This window comes from Daphnia pulex, chromosome 10, assembly GCF_021134715.1.
Source record: "Daphnia pulex isolate KAP4 chromosome 10, ASM2113471v1".
NCBI classification, from domain to species: domain Eukaryota; kingdom Metazoa; phylum Arthropoda; class Branchiopoda; order Diplostraca; family Daphniidae; genus Daphnia; species Daphnia pulex.
Genome location: NC_060026.1, coordinates 5,106,584 through 5,127,497, shown reverse-complemented (window position 1 = coordinate 5,127,497; position 20,914 = coordinate 5,106,584). Strand labels below are relative to the sequence as shown.

At 40.4% G+C, this 20,914-nt stretch overlaps 7 non-coding genes across 7 annotated transcripts; 4 read left to right on the top strand and 3 right to left on the bottom strand.

Annotated features, from left to right (window-relative positions):
- Positions 1-2,595: 2,595 nt before the first annotated feature.
- On the bottom strand, positions 2,596-2,666 carry Trnag-gcc. The gene has a single exon. It is a non-coding gene; the product is annotated as a tRNA-Gly (tRNA).
- Positions 2,667-7,570: 4,904 nt separating this feature from the next.
- Trnaw-cca lies at positions 7,571-7,642 on the top strand. The gene has a single exon. It is a non-coding gene; the product is annotated as a tRNA-Trp (tRNA).
- A 5,515-nt stretch (positions 7,643-13,157) lies between these two features.
- Trnaw-cca lies at positions 13,158-13,229 on the top strand. The gene has a single exon. It is a non-coding gene; the product is annotated as a tRNA-Trp (tRNA).
- An 899-nt stretch (positions 13,230-14,128) lies between these two features.
- Positions 14,129-14,200, top strand: Trnaw-cca. Its single transcript has one exon. It is a non-coding gene; the product is annotated as a tRNA-Trp (tRNA).
- Positions 14,201-16,683: 2,483 nt separating this feature from the next.
- On the bottom strand, positions 16,684-16,754 carry Trnag-gcc. The gene has a single exon. It is a non-coding gene; the product is annotated as a tRNA-Gly (tRNA).
- A 280-nt stretch (positions 16,755-17,034) lies between these two features.
- Positions 17,035-17,106, top strand: Trnaw-cca. The gene has a single exon. It is a non-coding gene; the product is annotated as a tRNA-Trp (tRNA).
- A 549-nt stretch (positions 17,107-17,655) lies between these two features.
- Positions 17,656-17,726, bottom strand: Trnav-gac. Its single transcript has one exon. It is a non-coding gene; the product is annotated as a tRNA-Val (tRNA).
- Between the last annotated feature and the right edge of the window lie 3,188 nt (positions 17,727-20,914).

Below are 20,914 nucleotides of genomic sequence, written 5' to 3'. Positions count from 1 at the left end.
GATATAAATTAGATTATAACTCAGGATTTCGTGGCGCAACGGTAGCGCGCCTGACTCCACATCAGGAGGTTGCGTGTTCAAATCACGTCGAGATCAAAAAAGAAGCGTCATACGTAGAGTTATATTTTTATGGATAATTCTGCAGACTACTGTTGTAGTGACATTAATCAACATTTCATTGGAATCTATTTCTCTCAATACTCATGTATCCTTAACCTGGAAATGTTTTTGGCTGGTTTCTTCTTTTCAACAAATGTTGACTGTAGGTATAGGAGACTAAAGTTTTGGGAATGGGATAACATACAACAGCGTTAGTTTAGAAAAAAGGCGAATGTTTGCGTCTGAATGTCGATTACGACTACAGCTGGAACCAGTTTGAACCGATAACTATCTCGGGTTTCCAAAATGCAAACACAGAGTCTTACGATGGAAATCATTTTTGCCCCTTTTCCTACAAATAGTTTTTTCGCAAATCGGTATTATCAAAGGAAATTTAACTAACATGCACAAAAACGGCACGAAAAAATAGATTCCGATGAAAAGAGATTGATTCCATCACCACTACGTTCCGTCCGCACAGGTTGTGCGCAAGGATTTTATCCAACGAAACTTAAATGAGTAGATTCTACATGATGCATGATACAAAATGCATCGACCGGGAATCGAACCCGGGCCGCCCGCGTGGCAGGCGAGCATTCTACCACTGAACCATCGGTGCTGGACCATACTAAAGATTTTTGATTCAATATCAACGACGACGTCCCGTTTGTTGTAGCCGTCGACCACACCCAAGCCGGTCAGCTTTCAGTATGGAAACCAAGGCTTGTGGCGATGAAAATATCCACTGAGAAAGTAAGAAATCCCCTGACTACTCAGGTTGAAACTTTCAAAAGACTAAATTTAATCGGATGATAATCAATTTTACAACCGGATCTACTACTTCTTGAAAAACTCTGCACTTCCGCAAATAGTATAATATAAATTAGATTATAAATCAGTATTTCTTGGCGCATCGGTAGCACGTCTGACTCCAGATCAGGAGGTTGCGTGTTCAAATCACGTCCAGATAAAAAAAGAAGTGTCACACGTAGAGTTATATTTTCATGGATAATTCTGCAGACTACTGTTTTAGTGACATTAATTAACATTTCATTGGAATCCATTTCTCTCAATACTCATGTATCCTTAACCTGGAAATGTATTTGGCTGGTTTCTTCTTTTCAACAAATGTCGACTGTAGGTATAGGAGACTAAAGTTTTGGGAATGGGATAACATACAACAGAGTTAGTTTAGAAAAAAGGCGAATGTTTGCGTCTGAATGTCGATTACGACTACAGCTGGAACCAGTTTGAACCGATAACTATCTCGGGTTTCCAAAATGCGAACACAGAGTCTTACGATGGAAATCATTTTTACCCCTTTTCCTACAAATAGTTTTTTCGCAAATCGGTATTATCAAAGGAAATTTAACTAACATGCACAAAAACGGCACGAAAAAATAGATTCCGATGAAAAGAGATTGATTCCATCACCACTACGTTCCGTCCGCACAGGTTGTGCGCAAGGATTTTATCCAACGAAACTTAAATGAGTAGATTCTACATGATGCATGATACAAAATGCATCGACCGGGAATCGAACCCGGGCCGCCCGCGTGGCAGGCGAGCATTCTACCACTGAACCATCGGTGCTGGACCATACTAAAGATTTTTGATTCAATATCAACGACGACGTCCCGTTTGTTGTAGCCGTCGACCACACCCAAGCCGGTCAGCTTTCAGTATGGAAACCAAGGCTTGTGGCGATGAAAATATCCACTGAGAAAGTAAGAAATCCCCTGACTACTCAGGTTGAAACTTTCAAAAGACTAAATTTAATCGGATGATAATCAATTTTACAACCGGATCTACTACTTCTTGAAAAACTCTGCACTTCCGCAAATAGTATAATATAAATTAGATTATTACTCAGGATTTCTTGGCGCATCGGTAGCACGTCTGACTCCAGATCAGGAGGTTGCGTGTTCAAATCACGTCCAGATAAAAAAAGAAGTGTCACACGTAGAGTTATATTTTCATGGATAATTCTGCAGACTACTGTTTTAGTGACATTAATTAACATTTCATTGGAATCCATTTCTCTCAATACTCATGTATCCTTAACCTGGAAATGTATTTGGCTGGTTTCTTCTTTTCAACAAATGTCGACTGTAGGTATAGGAGACTAAAGTTTTGGGAATGGGATAACATACAACAGAGTTAGTTTAGAAAAAAGGCGAATGTTTGCGTCTGAATGTCGATTACGACTACAGCTGGAACCAGTTTGAACCGATAACTATCTCGGGTTTCCAAAATGCGAACACAGAGTCTTACGATGGAAATCATTTTTACCCCTTTTCCTACAAATAGTTTTTTCGCAAATCGGTATTATCAAAGGAAATTTAACTAACATGCACAAAAACGGCACGAAAAAATAGAGTCCGCCGAAAAGAGATTGCTTCCATCACCACTACGTTCCGTCCGCACAGGTTGTGCGCAAGGATTTTATCCAACGAAACTTAAATGAGTAGATTCTTCATGATGCATGATACAAAATGCATCGACCGGGAATCGAACCCGGGCCGCCCGCGTGGCAGGCGAGCATTCTACCACTGAACCATCGATGCTGGAACGTACTAAAGATTTTTGATTTAATATCAACGACGACGTCCCGTATGTTGTAGCCGTCGACCACACCCAAGCCGGTCAGCTTTCAGTATGGAAACCAAGGCTTGTGGCGATGAAAATATCCACTGAGAAAGTAAGAAATCCCCTGACTACTCAGGTTAAAACTTTCAAAAGACTAAATTTAATCGGGTGATAATCAATTTTACAACCGGATCTACTACTTCTTGAAAAACTCTGCACTTCCGCAATTAGTATGATATAAATTAGATTATAACTCAGGATTTCGTGGCGCAATGGTAGCGCGCCTGATTCCAGATCAGGAGGTTGCGTGTTCAAATCACGTCGAGATAAAAAAAAAGTGTCACACGTAGAGTTATATTTTCATGGATAATTCTGCAGACTACTGTTTTAGTGACATTAATTAACATTTCATTGGAATCCATTTCTCTCAATACTCATGTATCCTTAACCTGGAAATGTTTTTGGCTGGTTTCTTCTTTTCAACAAATGTCGACTGTAGGTATAGGAGACTAAAGTTTTGGGAATGGGATAACATACAACAGCGTTAGTTTAGAAAAAGGCGAATGTTTGCGTCTGAATGTCGATTACGACTACAGCTGGAACCAGTTTGAACCGATAACTATCTCGGGTTTCCAAAATGCGAACACAGAGTCTTACGATGGAAATCATTTTTACCCCTTTTCCTACAAATAGTTTTTTCGCAAATCGGTATTATCAAAGGAAATTTAACTAACATGCACAAAAACGGCACGAAAAAATAGAGTCCGCCGAAAAGAGATTGCTTCCATCACCACTACGTTCCGTCCGCACAGGTTGTGCGCAAGGATTTTATCCAACGAAACTTAAATGAGTAGATTCTTCATGATGCATGATACAAAATGCATCGACCGGGAATCGAACCCGGGCCGCCCGCGTGGCAGGCGAGCATTCTACCACTGAACCATCGAAGCTGGACCGTACTAAAGATTTTTGATTGAATATCAACGACGACGTCCCGTATGTTGTAGCCGTCGACCACACCCAAGCCGGTCAGCTTTCAGTATGGAAACCAAGGCTTGTGGCCATGAAAATATCCACTGAGAAAGTAAGAAATCCCCTGACTACTCAGGTTAAAACTTTCAAAAGACTAAATTTAATCGGGTGATAATCAATTTTACAACCGGATCTACTACTTCTTGAAAAACTCTGCACTTCCGCAATTAGTATGATATAAATTAGATTATAACTCAGGATTTCGTGGCGCAACGGTAGCGCGCCTGACTCCACATCAGGAGGTTGCGTGTTCAAATCACGTCGAGATCAAAAAAGAAGCGTCATACGTAGAGTTATATTTTTATGGATAATTCTGCAGACTACTGTTTTAGTGACATTAATTAACATTTTATTGGAATCCATTTCTCTCAATACTCATGTATCCTTAACCTGGAAATGTTTTTGGCTGGTTTCTTCTTTTCAACAAATGTCGACTGTAGGTATAGGAGACTAAAGTTTTGGGAATGGGATAACATACAACAGCGTTAGTTTAGAAAAAGGCGAATGTTTGCGTCTGAATGTCGATTACGACTACAGCTGGAACCAGTTTGAACCGATAACTATCTCGGGTTTCCAAAATGCAAACACAGAGTCTTACGATGGAAATCATTTTTACCCCTTTTCCTACAAATAGTTTTTTTCGCAAATCGGTATTACCAAAGGAAATTTAACTAACATGCACAAAAACGGCACGAAAAAATAGAGTCCGCCGAAAAGAGATTGCTTCCATCACCACTACGTTTCGTCCGCACAGGCTGTGCGCAAGGATTTTATCCAACGAAACTTAAATGAGTAGATTCTACATGATGCATGATACAAAATGCATCGACCGGGAATCGGGTGATAATCAATTTTACAACCGGATCTACTACTTTTTGAAAAACTCTGCACTTCCGCAATTAGTATGATATAAATTAGATTATAACTCAGGATTTTGTGGCGCAACGGTAGCGCGCCTGACTCCAGATCAGGAGGTTGCGTGTTCAAATCACGTCGAGATCAACAAAGAAGTGTCACACGTAGAGTTATATTTTCATGGATAATTCTGCAGACTACTGTTGTAGTGACATTAATCAACATTTCATTGGAATCTATTTCTCTCAATACTCATGTATCCTTAACCTGGAAATGTTTTTGGCTGGTTTCTTCTTTTCAACAAATGTTGACTGTAGGTATAGGAGACTAAAGTTTTGGGAATGGGATAACATACAACAGCGTTAGTTTAGAAAAAAGGCGAATGTTTGCGTCTGAATGTCGATTACGACTACAGCTGGAACCAGTTTGAACCGATAACTATCTCGGGTTTCCAAAATGCAAACACAGAGTCTTACGATGGAAATCATTTTTGCCCCTTTTCCTACAAATAGTTTTTTCGCAAATCGGTATTATCAAAGGAAATTTAACTAACATGCACAAAAACGGCACGAAAAAATAGATTCCGATGAAAAGAGATTGATTCCATCACCACTACGTTCCGTCCGCACAGGTTGTGCGCAAGGATTTTATCCAACGAAACTTAAATGAGTAGATTCTACATGATGCATGATACAAAATGCATCGACTGGGAATCGAACCCGGGCCGCCCGCGTGGCAGGCGAGCATTCTACCACTGAACCATCGATGCTGGACCATACTAAAGATTTTTGATTCAATATCAACGACGACGTCCCGTTTGTTGTAGCCGTCGACCACACCCAAGCCGGTCAGCTTTCAGTATGGAAACCAAGGCTTGTGGCGATGAAAATATCCACTGAGAAAGTAAGAAATCCCCTGACTACTCAGGTTGAAACTTTCAAAAGACTAAATTTAATCGGATGATAATCAATTTTACAACCGGATCTACTACTTCTTGAAAAACTCTGCACTTCCGCAAATAGTATAATATAAATTAGATTATAAATCAGTATTTCTTGGCGCATCGGTAGCACGTCTGACTCCAGATCAGGAGGTTGCGTGTTCAAATCACGTCCAGATAAAAAAAGAAGTGTCACACGTAGAGTTATATTTTCATGGATAATTCTGCAGACTACTGTTTTAGTGACATTAATTAACATTTCATTGGAATCCATTTCTCTCAATACTCATGTATCCTTAACCTGGAAATGTATTTGGCTGGTTTCTTCTTTTCAACAAATGTCGACTGTAGGTATAGGAGACTAAAGTTTTGGGAATGGGATAACATACAACAGAGTTAGTTTAGAAAAAAGGCGAATGTTTGCGTCTGAATGTCGATTACGACTACAGCTGGAACCAGTTTGAACCGATAACTATCTCGGGTTTCCAAAATGCAAACACAGAGTCTTACGATGGAAATCATTTTTACCCCTTTTCCTACAAATAGTTTTTTCGCAAATCGGTATTATCAAAGGAAATTTAACTAACATGCACAAAAACGGCACGAAAAAATAGAGTCCGCCGAAAAGAGATTGCTTCCATCACCACTACGTTCCGTCCGCACAGGTTGTGCGCAAGGATTTTATCCAACGAAACTTAAATGAGTAGATTCTTCATGATGCATGATACAAAATGCATCGACCGGGAATCGAACCCGGGCCGCCCGCGTGGCAGGCGAGCATTCTACGACTGAACCATCGATGCTGGAACGTACTTAAGATTTTTGATTGAACATCAACGACGACGTCCCGTATGTTGTAGCCGTCGACCACACCCAAGCCGGTCAGCTTTCAGTATGGAAACCAAGGCTTGTGGCGATGAAAATATCCACTGAGAAAGTAAGAAATCCCCTGACTACTCAGGTTAAAACTTTCAAAAGACTAAATTTAATCGGGTGATAATCAATTTTACAACCGGATCTACTACTTCTTGAAAAACTCTGCACTTCCGCAATTAGTATGATATAAATTAGATTATAACTCAGGATTTCGTGGCGCAACAGTAGCGCGCCTGACTCCAGATCAGGAGGTTGCGTGTTCAAATCACGTCGAGATCAAAAAAAAGTGTCACACGTAGAGTTATATTTTCATGGATAATTCTGCAGACTACTGTTTTAGTGACATTAATTAACATTTCATTGGAATCCATTTCTCTCAATACTCATGTATCCTTAACCTGGAAATGTTTTTGGCTGGTTTCTTCTTTTCAACAAATGTCGACTGTAGGTATAGGAGACTAAAGTTTTGGGAATGGGATAACATACAACAGCGTTAGTTTAGAAAAAGGCGAATGTTTGCGTCTGAATGTCGATTACGACTACAGCTGGAACCAGTTTGAACCGATAACTATCTCGGGTTTCCAAAATGCGAACACAGAGTCTTACGATGGAAATCATTTTTACCCCTTTTCCTACAAATAGTTTTTTCGCAAATCGGTATTATCAAAGGAAATTTAACTAACATGCACAAAAACGGCACGAAAAAATAGAGTCCGCCGAAAAGAGATTGCTTCCATCACCACTACGTTCCGTCCGCACAGGTTGTGCGCAAGGATTTTATCCAACGAAACTTAAATGAGTAGATTCTTCATGATGCATGATACAAAATGCATCGACCGGGAATCGAACCCGGGCCGCCCGCGTGGCAGGCGAGCATTCTACCACTGAACCATCGATGCTGGAACGTACTAAAGATTTTTGATTTAATATCAACGACGACGTCCCGTATGTTGTAGCCGTCGACCACACCCAAGCCGGTCAGCTTTCAGTATGGAAACCAAGGCTTGTGGCGATGAAAATATCCACTGAGAAAGTAAGAAATCCCCTGACTACTCAGGTTAAAACTTTCAAAAGACTAAATTTAATCGGGTGATAATCAATTTTACAACCGGATCTACTACTTCTTGAAAAACTCTGCACTTCCGCAATTAGTATGATATAAATTAGATTATAACTCAGGATTTCGTGGCGCAATGGTAGCGCGCCTGACTCCAGATCAGGAGGTTGCGTGTTCAAATCACGTCGAGATCAAAAAAAAGTGTCACACGTAGAGTTATATTTTCATGGATAATTCTGCAGACTACTGTTTTAGTGACATTAATTAACATTTCATTGGAATCCATTTCTCTCAATACTCATGTATCCTTAACCTGGAAATGTTTTTGGCTGGTTTCTTCTTTTCAACAAATGTCGACTGTAGGTATAGGAGACTAAAGTTTTGGGAATGGGATAACATACAACAGCGTTAGTTTAGAAAAAGGCGAATGTTTGCGTCTGAATGTCGATTACGACTACAGCTGGAACCAGTTTGAACCGATAACTATCTCGGGTTTCCAAAATGCGAACACAGAGTCTTACGATGGAAATCATTTTTACCCCTTTTCCTACAAATAGTTTTTTCGCAAATCGGTATTATCAAAGGAAATTTAACTAACATGCACAAAAACGGCACGAAAAAATAGAGTCCGCCGAAAAGAGATTGCTTCCATCACCACTACGTTCCGTCCGCACAGGTTGTGCGCAAGGATTTTATCCAACGAAACTTAAATGAGTAGATTCTTCATGATGCATGATACAAAATGCATCGACCGGGAATCGAACCCGGGCCGCCCGCGTGGCAGGCGAGCATTCTACCACTGAACCATCGATGCTGGACCGTACTAAAGATTTTTGATTGAATATCAACGACGACGTCCCGTATGTTGTAGCCGTCGACCACACCCAAGCCGGTCAGCTTTCAGTATGGAAACCAAGGCTTGTGGCCATGAAAATATCCACTGAGAAAGTAAGAAATCCCCTGACTACTCAGGTTGAAACTTTCAAAAGACTAAATTTAATCGGGTGATAATCAATTTTACAACCGGATCTACTACTTCTTGAAAAACTCTGCACTTCCGCAATTAGTATGATATAAATTAGATTATTACTCAGGATTTCGTGGCGCAACGGTAGCGCGCCTGACTCCAGATCAGGAGGTTGCGTGTTCAAATCACGTCGAGATAAAAAAAGAAGTGTCACACGTAGAGTTACATTTTCATGGATAATTCTGCAGACTACTGTTTTAGTGACATTAATTAACATTTCATTGGAATCCATTTCTCTCAATACTCATGTATCCTTAACCTGGAAATGTTTTTGGCTGGTTTCTTCTTTTCAACAAATGTCGACTGTTGGTATAGGAGACTAAAGTTTTGGGAATGGGATAACATACAACAGCGTTAGTTTAGAAAAAGGCGAATGTTTGCGTCTGAATGTCGATTACGACTACAGCTGGAACCAGTTTGAACCGATAACTATCTCGGGTTTCCAAAATGCGAACACAGAGTCTTACGATGGAAATCATTTTTACCCCTTTTCCTACAAATAGTTTTTTCGCAAATCGGTATTATCAAAGGAAATTTAACTAACATGCACAAAAACGGCACGAAAAAATAGAGTCCGCCGAAAAGAGATTGCTTCCATCACCACTACGTTCCGTCCGCACAGGTTGTGCGCAAGGATTTTATCCAACGAAACTTAAATGAGTAGATTCTTCATGATGCATGATACAAAATGCATCGACCGGGAATCGAACCCGGGCCGCCCGCGTGGCAGGCGAGCATTCTACCACTGAACCATCGATGATGGAAAGATTTTTGATTTAATATCAACGACGACGTCCCGTATGTTGTAGCCGTCGACCACACCCAAGCCGGTCAGCTTTCAGTATGGAAACCAAGGCTTGTGGCGATGAAAATATCCACTGAGAAAGTAAGAAATCCCCTGACTACTCAGGTTAAAACTTTCAAAAGACTAAATTTAATCGGGTGATAATCAATTTTACAACCGGATCTACTACTTCTTGAAAAACTCTGCACTTCCGCAATTAGTATGATATAAATTAGATTATAACTCAGGATTTCGTGGCGCAATGGTAGCGCGCCTGACTCCAGATCAGGAGGTTGCGTGTTCAAATCACGTCGAGATAAAAAAAAAGTGTCACACGTAGAGTTATATTTTCATGGATAATTCTGCAGACTACTGTTTTAGTGACATTAATTAACATTTCATTGGAATCAATTTCTCTCAATACTCATGTATCCTTAACCTGGAAATGTTTTTGGCTGGTTTCTTCTTTTCAACAAATGTCGACTGTAGGTATAGGAGACTAAAGTTTTGGGAATGGGATAACATACAACAGCGTTAGTTTAGAAAAAGGCGAATGTTTGCGTCTGAATGTCGATTACGACTACAGCTGGAACCAGTTTGAACCGATAACTATCTCGGGTTTCCAAAATGCGAACACAGAGTCTTACGATGGAAATTATTTTTACCCCTTTTCCTACAAATAGTTTTTTCGCAAATCGGTATTATCAAAGGAAATTTAACTAACATGCACAAAAACGGCACGAAAAAATAGAGTCCGCCGAAAAGAGATTGCTTCCATCACCACTACGTTCCGTCCGCACAGGTTGTGCGCAAGGATTTTATCCAACGAAACTTAAATGAGTAGATTCTTCATGATGCATGATACAAAATGCATCGACCGGGAATCGAACCCGGGCCGCCCGCGTGGCAGGCGAGCATTCTACCACTGAACCATCGATGCTGGACCGTACGAAAGATTTTTGATTGAATATCAACGACGACGTCCCGTATGTTGTAGCCGTCGACCACACCCAAGCCGGTCAGCTTTCAGTATGGAAACCAAGGCTTGTGGCCATGAAAATATCCACTGAGAAAGTAAGAAATCCCCTGACTACTCAGGTTGAAACTTTCAAAAGACTAAATTTAATCGGGTGATAATCAATTTTACAACCGGATCTACTACTTCTTGAAAAACTCTGCACTTCCGCAATTAGTATGATATAAATTAGATTATTACTCAGGATTTCGTGGCGCAACGGTAGCGCGCCTGACTCCAGATCAGGAGGTTGCGTGTTCAAATCACGTCGAGATAAAAAAAGAAGTGTCACACGTAGAGTTACATTTTCATGGATAATTCTGCAGACTACTGTTTTAGTGACATTAATTAACATTTCATTGGAATCCATTTCTCTCAATACTCATGTATCCTTAACCTGGAAATGTTTTTGGCTGGTTTCTTCTTTTCAACAAATGTCGACTGTAGGTATAGGAGACTAAAGTTTTGGGAATGGGATAACATACAACAGCGTTAGTTTAGAAAAAGGCGAATGTTTGCGTCTGAATGTCGATTACGACTACAGCTGGAACCAGTTTGAACCGATAACTATCTCGGGTTTCCCAAATGCGAACACAGAGTCTTACGATGGAAATCATTTTTACCCCTTTTCCTACAAATAGTTTTTTCGCAAATCGGTATTATCAAAGGAAATTTAACTAACATGCACAAAAACGGCACGAAAAAATAGAGTCCGCCGAAAAGAGATTGCTTCCATCACCACTACGTTCCGTCCGCACAGGTTGTGCGCAAGGATTTTATCCAACGAAACTTAAATGAGTAGATTCTTCATGATGCATGATACAAAATGCATCGACCGGAAATCGAACCCGGGCCGCCCGCGTGGCAGGCGAGCATTCTACCACTGAACCATCGATGCTGGAACGTACTAAAGATTTTTGATTTAATATCAACGACGACGTCCCGTATGTTGTAGCCGTCGACCACACCCAAGCCGGTCAGCTTTCAGTATGGAAACCAAGGCTTGTGGCGATGAAAATATCCACTGAGAAAGTAAGAAATCCCCTGACTACTCAGGTTAAAACTTTCAAAAGACTAAATTTAATCGGGTGATAATCAATTTTACAACCGGATCTACTACTTCTTGAAAAACTCTGCACTTCCGCAATTAGTATGATATAAATTAGATTATAACTCAGGATTTCGTGGCGCAACGGTAGCGCGCCTGACTCCACATCAGGAGGTTGCGTGTTCAAATCACGTCGAGATCAAAAAAGAAGCGTCATACGTAGAGTTATATTTTTATGGATAATTCTGCAGACTACTGTTTTAGTGACATTAATTAACATTTTATTGGAATCCATTTCTCTCAATACTCATGTATCCTTAACCTGGAAATGTTTTTGGCTGGTTTCTTCTTTTCAACAAATGTCGACTGTAGGTATAGGAGACTAAAGTTTTGGGAATGGGATAACATACAACAGCGTTAGTTTAGAAAAAGGCGAATGTTTGCGTCTGAATGTCGATTACGACTACAGCTGGAACCAGTTTGAACCGATAACTATCTCGGGTTTCCAAAATGCAAACACAGAGTCTTACGATGGAAATCATTTTTACCCCTTTTCCTACAAATAGTTTTTTCGCAAATCGGTATTATCAAAGGAAATTTAACTAACATGCACAAAAACGGCACGAAAAAATAGAGTCCGCCGAAAAGAGATTGCTTCCATCACCACTACGTTCCGTCCGCACAGGCTGTGCGCAAGGATTTTATCCAACGAAACTTAAATGAGTAGATTCTACATGATGCATGATACAAAATGCATCGACCGGGAATCGGGTGATAATCAATTTTACAACCGGATCTACTACTTTTTGAAAAACTCTGCACTTCCGCAATTAGTATGATATAAATTAGATTATAACTCAGGATTTTGTGGCGCAACGGTAGCGCGCCTGACTCCAGATCAGGAGGTTGCGTGTTCAAATCACGTCGAGATCAACAAAGAAGTGTCACACGTAGAGTTATATTTTCATGGATAATTCTGCAGACTACTGTTGTAGTGACATTAATCAACATTTCATTGGAATCTATTTCTCTCAATACTCATGTATCCTTAACCTGGAAATGTTTTTGGCTGGTTTCTTCTTTTCAACAAATGTTGACTGTAGGTATAGGAGACTAAAGTTTTGGGAATGGGATAACATACAACAGCGTTAGTTTAGAAAAAAGGCGAATGTTTGCGTCTGAATGTCGATTACGACTACAGTTGGAACCAGTTTGAACCGATAACTATCTCGGGTTTCCAAAATGCAAACACAGAGTCTTACGATGGAAATCATTTTTGCCCCTTTTCCTACAAATAGTTTTTTCGCAAATCGGTATTATCAAAGGAAATTTAACTAACATGCACAAAAACGGCACGAAAAAATAGATTCCGATGAAAAGAGATTGATTCCATCACCACTACGTTCCGTCCGCACAGGTTGTGCGCAAGGATTTTATCCAACGAAACTTAAATGAGTAGATTCTTCATGATGCATGATACAAAATGCATCGACTGGGAATCGAACCCGGGCCGCCCGCGTGGCAGGCGAGCATTCTACCACTGAACCATCGATGCTGGAACGTACTAAAGATTTTTGATTGAATATCAACGACGACGTCCCGTATGTTGTAGCCGTCGACCACACCCAAGCCGGTCAGCTTTCAGTATGGAAACCAAGGCTTGTGGCGATGAAAATATCCACTGAGAAAGTAAGAAATCCCCTGACTACTCAGGTTAAAACTTTCAAAAGACTAAATTTAATCGGGTGATAATAAATTTTACAACCGGATCTACTACTTCTTGAAAAACTCTGCACTTCCGCAATTAGTATGATATAAATTAGATTATAACTCAGGATTTCGTGGCGCAACGGTAGCGCGCCTGACTCCAGATCAGGAGGTTGCGTGTTCAAATCACGTCGAGATCAAAAAAAAGTGTCACACGTAGAGTTATATTTTCATGGATAATTCTGCAGACTACTGTTTTAGTGACATTAATTAACATTTCATTGGAATCAATTTCTCTCAATACTCATGTATCCTTAACCTGGAAATGTTTTTGGCTGGTTTCTTCTTTTCAACAAATGTCGACTGTAGGTATAGGAGACTAAAGTTTTGGGAATGGGATAACATACAACAGCGTTAGTTTAGAAAAAGGCGAATGTTTGCGTCTGAATGTCGATTACGACTACAGCTGGAACCAGTTTGAACCGATAACTATCTCGGGTTTCCAAAATGCGAACACAGAGTCTTACGATGGAAATCATTTTTACCCCTTTTCCTACAAATAGTTTTTTCGCAAATCGGTATTATCAAAGGAAATTTAACTAACATGCACAAAAACGGCACGAAAAAATAGAGTCCGCCGAAAAGAGATTGCTTCCATCACCACTACGTTCCGTCCGCACAGGTTGTGCGCAAGGATTTTATCCAACGAAACTTAAATGAGTAGATTCTTCATGATGCATGATACAAAATGCATCGACCGGGAATCGAACCCGGGGCGCCCGCGTGGCAGGCGAGCATTCTACCACTGAACCATCGATGCTGGACCGTACTAAAGATTTTTGATTGAATATCAACGACGACGTCCCGTATGTTGTAGCCGTCGACCACACCCAAGCCGGTCAGCTTTCAGTATGGAAACCAAGGCTTGTGGCCATGAAAATATCCACTGAGAAAGTAAGAAATCCCCTGACTACTCAGGTTGAAACTTTCAAAAGACTAAATTTAATCGGGTGATAATCAATTTTACAACCGGATCTACTACTTCTTGAAAAACTCTGCACTTCCGCAATTAGTATGATATAAATTAGATTTAACTCAGGATTTCGTGGCGCAACGGTAGCGCGCCTGACTCCAGATCAGGAGGTTGCGTGTTCAAATCACGTCGAGATCAAAAAAAAGTGTCACACGTAGAGTTATATTTTCATGGATAATTCTGCAGACTACTGTTTTAGTGACATTAATTAACATTTCATTGGAATCAATTTCTCTCAATACTCATGTATCCTTAACCTGGAAATGTTTTTGGCTGGTTTCTTCTTTTCAACAAATGTCGACTGTAGGTATAGGAGACTAAAGTTTTGGGAATGGGATAACATACAACAGCGTTAGTTTAGAAAAAGGCGAATGTTTGCGTCTGAATGTCGATTACGACTACAGCTGGAACCAGTTTGAACCGATAACTATCTCGGGTTTCCAAAATGCGAACACAGAGTCTTACGATGGAAATCATTTTTACCCCTTTTCCTACAAATAGTTTTTTCGCAAATCGGTATTATCAAAGGAAATTTAACTAACATGCACAAAAACGGCACGAAAAAATAGAGTCCGCCGAAAAGAGATTGCTTCCATCACCACTACGTTCCGTCCGCACAGGTTGTGCGCAAGGATTTTATCCAACGAAACTTAAATGAGTAGATTCTTCATGATGCATGATACAAAATGCATCGACCGGGAATCGAACCCGGGGCGCCCGCGTGGCAGGCGAGCATTCTACCACTGAACCATCGATGCTGGACCGTACTAAAGATTTTTGATTGAATATCAACGACGACGTCCCGTATGTTGTAGCCGTCGACCACACCCAAGCCGGTCAGCTTTCAGTATGGAAACCAAGGCTTGTGGCCATGAAAATATCCACTGAGAAAGTAAGAAATCCCCTGACTACTCAGGTTGAAACTTTCAAAAGACTAAATTTAATCGGGTGATAATCAATTTTACAACCGGATCTACTACTTCTTGAAAAACTCTGCACTTCCGCAATTAGTATGATATAAATTAGATTATTACTCAGGATTTCGTGGCGCAACGGTAGCGCGCCTGACTCCAGATCAGGAGGTTGCGTGTTCAAATCACGTCGAGATAAAAAAAGAAATGTCACACGTAGAGTTACATTTTTATGGATAATTCTGCAGACTACTGTTTTAGTGACATTAATTAACATTTCATTGGAATCCATTTCTCTCAATACTCATGTATCCTTAACCTGGAAATGTTTTTGGCTGGTTTCTTCTTTTCAACAAATGTCGACTGTTGGTATAGGAGACTAAAGTTTTGGGAATGGGATAACATACAACAGCGTTAGTTTAGAAAAAGGCGAATGTTTGCGTCTGAATGTCGATTACGACTACAGCTGGAACCAGTTTGAACCGATAACTATCTCGGGTTTCCAAAATGCAAACACAGAGTCTTACGATGGAAATCATTTTTACCCCTTTTCCTACAAATAGTTTTTTCGCAAATCGGTATTATCAAAGGAAATTTAACTAACATGCACAAAAACGGCACGAAAAAATAGAGTCCGCCGAAAAGAGATTGCTTCCATCACCACTACGATCCGTCCGCACAGGTTGTGCGCAAGGATTTTATCCAACGAAACTTAGTAGATTCTACATGATGCATGATACAAAATGCATCGACCGGGAATCGAACCCGGGCCGCCCTCGTGGCAGGCGAGCATTCTACCACTGAACCATCGATGCTGGACCATACTAAATATTTTTGATTTAATATCAACGACGACGTCCCGTTTGTTGTAGCCGTCGACCACACCCAAGCCGGTCAGCTTTCAGTATGGAAACCAAGGCTTGTGGCGATGAAAATATCCACTGAGAAAGTAAGAAATCCCCTGACTACTCAGGTTGAAACTTTCAAAAGAATAAATTTAATCGGGTGATAATCAATTTTACAACCGGATCTACTACTTCTTGAAAAACTCTGCACTTCCGCAATTAGCATGATATAAATTAAATTATAACTCAGGATTTCGTGGCGCAACGGTAGCGCGCCTGACTCCAGATCGGGAGGTTTAGTGTTCAAATCACGTCGAGATCAAAAAAGCACGAAGAGTTATATTTTCATGGATAATTCTGCAGACTACTGTTTTAGTGACATTAATTAACATTTCATTGGAATCCATTTCTCTTAATACTCATGTATCCTTAACCTGGAAATGTTTTTGGCTGGTTTCTTCTTTTCAATAAATGTCGACTGTAGGTATAGGAGACTAAAGTTTTGGGAATGGGATAACATACAACAGCGTTAGTTTAGAAAAAAGGCGAATGTTTGCGTCTGAATGTCGATTACGACTACAGCTGGAACCAGTTTGAACCGATAACTATCTCGGGTTTCCAAAATGCAAATACAGAGTCTTACGATGGAAATCATTTTTACCCCTTTTCCTACAAATAGTTTTTTCGCAAATCGGTATTATCAAAGGAAATTTAACTAACATGCACAAAAACGGCACGAAAAAATAGAGTCCGCCGAAAAGAGATTGCTTTCATCACCACTACGTTCCGTCCGCACAGGTTGTGCGCAAGGATTTTATCCAACGAAACTTAAATGAGTAGATTCTAAATGATGCAAGATACAAAATGCATCGACCGGGAATCGAACCCGGGCCACCCGCGTGGCAGGCGAGCATTCTACCACTGAACCATCGATGCTGGACCATAATTAAGATTTTTGATTCAATATCAACGACGACGTCCCGTTTGTTGTAGCCGTCGACCACACCCAAGCCGGTCAGCTTTCAGTATGGAAACCAAGGCTTGTGGCGATGAAAATATCCACTGAGAAAGTAAGAAATACCCTGACTACTCAGGTTGAAACTTTCAAAAGACTAAATTTAATCGGGTGATAATCAATTTTACAACCGGATCTACTACTTCTTGAAAAACTCTGCACTTCCGCAATTAGTATGATATAAATTAGATTATAACTCAGGATTTCGTGGCGCAACGGTAGCGCGCCTGACTCCAGATCAGGAGGTTGCGTGTTCAAATCACGTCGAGATCAAAAAAAAGTGTCACACGTAGAGTTATATTTTCATGGATAATTCTGCAGACTACTGTTTTAGTGACATTAATTAACATTTCATTGGAATCAATTTCTCTCAATACTCATGTATCCTTAACCTGGAAATGTTTTTGGCTGGTTTCTTCTTTTCAACAAATGTCGACTGTAGGTATAGGAGACTAAAGTTTTGGGAATGGGATAACATACAACAGCGTTAGTTTAGAAAAAGGCGAATGTTTGCGTCTGAATGTCGATTACGACTACAGCTGGAACCAGTTTGAACCGATAACTATCTCGGGTTTCCAAAATGCGAACACAGAGTCTTACGATGGAAATCATTTTTACCCCTTTTCCTACAAATAGTTTTTTCGCAAATCGGTATTATCAAAGGAAATTTAACTAACATGCACAAAAACGGCACGAAAAAATAGAGTCCGCCGAAAAGAGATTGCTTCCATCACCACTACGTTCCGTCCGCACAGGTTGTGCGCAAGGATTTTATCCAACGAAACTTAAATGAGTAGATTCTTCATGATGCATGATACAAAATGCATCGACCGGGAATCGAACCCGGGGCGCCCGCGTGTCAGGCGAGCATTCTACCACTGAACCATCGATGCTGGACCGTACTAAAGATTTTTGATTGAATATCAACGACGACGTCCCGTATGTTGTAGCCGTCGACCACACCCAAGCCGGTCAGCTTTCAGTATGGAAACCAAGGCTTGTGGCCATGAAAATATCCACTGAGAAAGTAAGAAATCCCCTGACTACTCAGGTTGAAACTTTCAAAAGACTAAATTTAATCGGGTGATAATCAATTTTACAACCGGATCTACTACTTCTTGAAAAACTCTGCACTTCCGCAATTAGTATGATATAAATTAGATTATTACTCAGGATTTCGTGGCGCAACGGTAGCGCGCCTGACTCCAGATCAGGAGGTTGCGTGTTCAAATCACGTCGAGATAAAAAAAGAAATGTCACACGTAGAGTTACATTTTTATGGATAATTCTGCAGACTACTGTTTTAGTGACATTAATTAACATTTCATTGGAATCCATTTCTCTCAATACTCATGTATCCTTAACCTGGAAATGTTTTTGGCTGGTTTCTTCTTTTCAACAAATGTCGACTGTTGGTATAGGAGACTAAAGTTTTGGGAATGGGATAACATACAACAGCGTTAGTTTAGAAAAAGGCGAATGTTTGCGTCTGAATGTCGATTACGACTACAGCTGGAACCAGTTTGAACCGATAACTATCTCGGGTTTCCAAAATGCAAACACAGAGTCTTACGATGGAAATCATTTTTACCCCTTTTCCTACAAATAGTTTTTTCGCAAATCGGTATTATCAAAGGAAATTTAACTAACATGCACAAAAACGGCACGAAAAAATAGAGTCCGCCGAAAAGAGATTGCTTCCATCACCACTACGATCCGTCCGCACAGGTTGTGCGCAAGGATTTTATCCAACGAAACTTAGTAGATTCTACATGATGCATGATACAAAATGCATCGACCGGGAATCGAACCCGGGCCGCCCTCGTGGCAGGCGAGCATTCTACCACTGAACCATCGATGCTGGACCATACTAAATATTTTTGATTTAATATCAACGACGACGTCCCGTTTGTTGTAGCCGTCGACCACACCCAAGCCGGTCAGCTTTCAGTATGGAAACCAAGGCTTGTGGCGATGAAAATATCCACTGAGAAAGTAAGAAATCCCCTGACTACTCAGGTTGAAACTTTCAAAAGAATAAATTTAATCGGGTGATAATCAATTTTACAACCGGATCTACTACTTCTTGAAAAACTCTGCACTTCCGCAATTAGCATGATATAAATTAAATTATAACTCAGGATTTCGTGGCGCAACGGTAGCGCGCCTGACTCCAGATCGGGAGGTTTAGTGTTCAAATCACGTCGAGATCAAAAAAGCACGAAGAGTTATATTTTCATGGATAATTCTGCAGACTACTGTTTTAGTGACATTAATTAACATTTCATTGGAATCCATTTCTCTCAATACTCATGTATCCTTAACCTGGAAATGTTTTTGGCTGGTTTCTTCTTTTCAACAAATGTCGACTGTAGGTATAGGAGACTAAAGTTTTGGGAATGGGATAACATACAACAGCGTTAGTTTAGAAAAAGGCGAATGTTTGGGTCTGAAGTTCGATTACGACTACAGCTGGAACCAGTTTGAACCGATAACTATCTCGGGTTTCCAAAATGCAAACACAGAGTCTTACGATGGAAATCATTTTTACCCCTTTTCCTACAAATAGTTTTTTCGCAAATCGGTATTATCAAAGGAAATTTAACTAACATGCACAAAAACGGCACGAAAAAATAGAGTCCGCCGAAAAGAGATTGCTTCCATCACCACTACGTTCCGTCCGCACAGGTTGTGCGCAAGGATTTTATCCAACGAAACTTAAATGAGTAGATTCTACATGATGCATGATACAAAATGCATCGACCGGGAATCGAACCCGGGCCGCCCGCGTGGCAGGCGAGCATTCTACCACTGAACCATCGATGCTGGACCATACTAAAGATTTTTGATTCAATATCAACGACGACGTCCCGTTTGTTGTAGCCGTCGACCACACCCAAGCCGGTCAGCTTTCAGTATGGAAACCAAGGCTTGTGGCGATGAAAATATCCACTGAGAAAGTAAGAAATCCCCTGACTAATCAGGTTGAAACTTTCAAAAGACTAAATTTAATCGGGTGATAATCAATTTTACAACCGGATCTACTACTTCTTGAAATACTCTGCATTTCCGCAAGTAGTATGATATAAATTAGATTATTACTCAGGATTTCGTGGCGCAACGGTAGCGCGCCTGACTCCAGATCAGGAGGTTGCGTGTTCAAATCACGTCGAGATAAAAAAAGAAGTGTCATACGTAGAGTTATATTTTTATGGATAATTCTGCAGACTACTGTTTTAGTGACATTAATTAACATTTTATTGGAATCCATTTCTCTCAATACTCACGTATCCTTAACCTGGAAATGTTTTTGGCTGGTTTCTTCTTTTCAACAAATGTCGACTGTAGGTATAGGAGACTAAAGTTTTGGGAATGGGATAACATACAACAGCGTTAGTTTAGAAAAAGGCGAATGTTTGCGTCTGAATGTCGATTACGACTACAGCTGGAACCAGTTTAAACCGATAACTATCTCGGGTTTCCAAAATGCAAACACAGAGTCTTACGATGGAAATCATTTTTACCCCTTTTCCTACAAATAGTTTTTTCGCAAATCGGTATTATCTAAGGAAATTTAACTAACATGCACAAAAACGGCACGAAAAAATAGAGTTTGCCGAAATAAGATTACTTCCATCACCACTACGTTCCGTCCGCACAGGTTGTGCGCAAGGATTTTATCCAACGAAACTTAAATGAGTAGATTCTACATGATGCATGATACAAAATGCATTGACGGGGAATCGAACCCGGGCTGCCCGCGTGGCAGGCGAGCATTCTACCACTGAACCATCGATGCTGGACTAAACTAAAGATTTTTGATTAAATATCAACAACGACGTCCCGTCTGTTCGTCGACGTCTGAACGTCTGACGTCGACTGAACGTCGACCACACCCAAGCCGGTCAGCTTTCAGTATGGAAACCAAGGCTTGTGGCGATGAAAATATCCACTGAGAAAGTAAGAAATCCCCTGACTACTCAGGTCGAAACTTTCAAAAGACTAAATTTAATCGGGTGATAATAAATTTTACAACCGGATCTACTACTTCTTGAAAAACTCTGCACTTCCACAATTAGTA